General features: G+C 40.7%; 1 pseudogene; it reads left to right on the top strand.

Moving 5' to 3' along the window:
• Positions 1–2019: 2019 nt before the first annotated feature.
• LOC139016965 (heterogeneous nuclear ribonucleoprotein A1-like) lies at positions 2020–3315 on the top strand (annotated as a pseudogene).
• Positions 3316–3758: the final 443 nt, after the last annotated feature.

Genomic DNA, 3758 nt, shown 5'->3' with positions numbered 1-3758 from the left:
ATGATGCGCCCTGACCACCAGGGGACAGACACTCCGGTTGCTAGGTTAAGTTGCTGGCTGTGGGTTAGCTTGCTGCTGGGGCCCTGTCAGCCCCGCATCTGGTTCACCCGCATCCCGGACCCAGAGAGGAGGGAGGAGGGAGCCTGATTCCTCGCGGAATTGGCCATGGGTTAGCTTGCTGCGATATTAAAATATTTCTTCTAATTAATTTCATTTTAATGTGCACAAATCCGTGCACCGGGCCACTAGTATAAAAATATATATATATATCTATATAGATATATATATATTTATCTATCTATCTATCTATCTATCCTGGCTGGTTTGGCTCAGTGGATAGAGCTTCGGCCTGCAGACTGAAGGGTCCCAGGTTCGATTCCTGTCAAGGGCACATGCCTAGGTTGAGGGCTCTAATAAAAAAATATTTTTTAAAAAAAGAAGTGCCAATTAAAATTAGATTTTAAAAAAAGAGTTAATGATCTACATGGAAGTGCTTCCCTTCCCCACTTGCTTGTACTTGAACATTTTTCTCAATATAATCATTTCTATGACATTTGCCAACCTGTTTTCATTGAAGTAATTTGGAAAGCTCATAGAATACTTGGAAGCAATACTTTGAGTCACAAATACAAAAGTAAACAACACATGGAACATTTGAACAGACTTTGGCACCAGCCAAATGAATGAATTGAAAGACAATCTGATGGTTGAACCTAGTACCTGATGACGAATGGAAAATTACAGAGCCTCACTTCTAACCTTGACATTCCTAAGAGGTTTTAGTTTCACAAGAGGTCAGGCATGCATAGATAATAAGTGGAGCACCCAAACAAAAATAAGCCTTGTTAACAACAATCATCTGTGAGAAGGTCTACATAATTTGTTTTTCCTGCTCCTGGCACTAGAACATGGCTAGAGTAATAATGTAGAGGTCATTGTTGCACATGTGTCTGAGAGGATTGCTTTATTAGTACTCTAAAAAGACTTTATGTTTATGTTTAAAATCACTGAACTCACTATGGAATGATAACTATATAAATTGTACTGTGCAATTAACTGGGAACATAATTATGTGCAATAGACAATGGGTTTACATATAGCTTTTCCCTAAGAAATTGCCATAAAATTTACCCTGTGTATGTAAGGACATCACTTTTTTATTTATTTTTTATTAAATATATTTTATTGATTTTTTACAGAGAGGAAGGGAGAGAGATAGAGAGTTAGAAACATCGATGAGAGAGAAACATCGATCAGCTGCCTCCTGCACACTCCCCACTGGGGATGTGCCCGCAACCCAGGTACATGCCCTTGACCGGAATCGAACCTGGGACCTTTCAGTCCGCAGGCCGACGCTCTATCCGCTGAGCCAAACCGGTTTTGGCAAGGACATCACTTTTTTAAAAATAAAGTCTGGGTTCATTTCTTGTGATTTACAAACAACTTTTGTCTCTTGAGCAGCTCTTGACCAAGGAGAGACCGCTGTAGAGGATGTATGGATTGGTTATCCAAGCATTCTTCATCTTAGGAAACAGAAAGATCTAAAAAAGAAAATTAAATGAGATTTCACTTACTATAAACTGTCATATACCTTTAAAAAAACCCCACAAAACACTATCCTGGACAATAGCACCTCTAGCTACAGGTTTGTACCTTTTATTTATTTTTATTTTTAGAGGAAGTGGAAGAGAGTGGGAGAGACAGAGAGAGAAACATCTATGTAAGAGAGATATTAATTGGTTGCCTCCTGCACGCACCCTGACCAGGGCCTGGAATGGAGCCTGCAACTGAGGTACGTGCCCTTGACTGGAATCCAACCCAGGACCCTTCAGTCCTCGGGCCAGTGCTCTATCCACTGAGCCAAACCAGCTAGGACTAAATTGTCAATATACCTTAACAAATTGGTCAAAAATATTTTTGTTTCTTTACAATAAGATGTTATATATAAGGAACTAGGAGGATTGTCTCAAATTTGGGCCACCTGGAAAATATTGAAAGTGAAAGCAGTGAGATCACTCCTTTCTGCTGGTGAACGCCTCGGAGTAAGCATCGTTGGAATTTCCCCTGTTGCAGTCATCATGTCTAAGTCTGAGTCTCCCAAGGAGCCAGAGCAGCTGCGGAAGCTCTTTATCGGAGGTTTGAGCTTTGAAACAGCCGATGAGAGTCTGAGGAGCCATTTTGAGCAATGGGGAACGCTCACAGACTGTGTGGTGATGAGAGATCCAAACACCAAGCGCTCCAGAGGCTTTGGGTTTGTCACCTATGCCACTGTGGAGGAGGTGGGTGCAGCCATGAACGCAAGGCCACACAAGGTGGACGGAAGAGTGGTGGAACCAAAGAGGGCTGTCTCAAGAGAAGATTCTCCAAGACCTGGTGCCCACTTAACTGTGGAAAAGATTTTTGTCGGTGGTATTAAAGAAGACACTGATTAACATCACCTAAGAGATTATTTTGAACAGTATGGGAAAATAGAAGTGATTGAAATCATGACTGACCGAGGCAGTGGCAAAAAGAGAGGCTTTGCTTTTGTAACCTTTGATGACCATGACTCTGTAGACAAGATTGTCATTCAGAAATACCATACTGTGAATGGCCACCACTGTGAAGTAAGGAAAGCTCTATCTAAGCAAGAGATGGCTAGTGCTTCATCCAGCCAAAGAGGTTGAAGTGGTTCTGGAAACTTCGGAGATAGTCGTGGAGGTGGTTTTGGTGGAAACGACAACTTTGGTCGTGGAGGAAACTTCAGTGGTTGAGGTGGCTTTGGTGGTAGCCGTGGTGGCGGTGGATATGGTGGCAGTGGGGATGGCTATAATGGATTTGGTAATGATGGAAGCAATTTTGGAGGTGGTGGAAGCTACAATGATTTTGGCAATTACAACAATCTTCAAATTTTGGGCCTATGAAAGGAGGAAACTTTGAAGGCAGAAGCTCTGGCCCTTATGGTGGTGGAGGTCAATACTTTGCCAAACCACGAAACCAAGGTGGCTATGGCGGTTCCAGCAGCAGCAGTAGCTATGGCAGTGGCAGAAGGTTTTAATTACTGCCAGGAAACAAAGCTTAGCAGGAGAGGAGAGCCAGAGAAGTGACAGGGAAGCTACAGGTTACAACAGATTTGTGAACTCAGCCAAGCACAGTGGTGGCAGGGCCTAGCTGCTACAAAGAAGACATGTGTTAGGCAATACTCATGTGAATGGGCAAAAAAAACTTGAGGACTGTTTTTGTGACTAATTGTATAACAGGTTATTTTAGTTTCTGTTCTGTGGAAAGTGTAAAGCATTCCAGCCAAGGGTTTTAATGTAGATTTTTTTTTTTGCACCCATGCTGTTGATTGCTAAATGTAATAGTTTGATCATGACGCTGAATAAATGTGTCTTTTTTTAAAATTAAAAAAAGTGAAAGCAGTACATTAATTCATTTTTTTTAAAAACAGGGAAACAAAGGTAATTTAAGTTTTATCGATTTATTTGAGAGAGAGAGAGAGAAACATCAATATACTATTCCACTTATTTATGCATTTATTGTATGTGCCCTGACCAGGGATCAAATTCATAACCTTGGAGTATCAGGACGATGCTCTAACCAACTGAGTTTCCTGACCAGGACTACATTAATTCATTTTCATAAATTGTTTTCTTTTTTTTTGTGTGTGTTTAATTAATTTAAGTGTTCATTTTAAAATACTAAAAAAAGCATTTGGTAATTAATCCTAAAGTTGAATGTTTTCAGCTTTTGTTTCTAGGTGGTGAGATTTCTGATGT

Source organism: Myotis yumanensis, unplaced genomic scaffold (assembly GCF_028538775.1).
Source record: "Myotis yumanensis isolate MYYU_CA2020_CCGP unplaced genomic scaffold, mMyoYum1.0.hap1 SCAF_9, whole genome shotgun sequence".
Classification (NCBI taxonomy): domain Eukaryota; kingdom Metazoa; phylum Chordata; class Mammalia; order Chiroptera; family Vespertilionidae; genus Myotis; species Myotis yumanensis.
The sequence above is the reverse complement of the archived record's forward strand: the minus strand, read 5'-3'. Positions and strand labels throughout refer to the sequence as shown.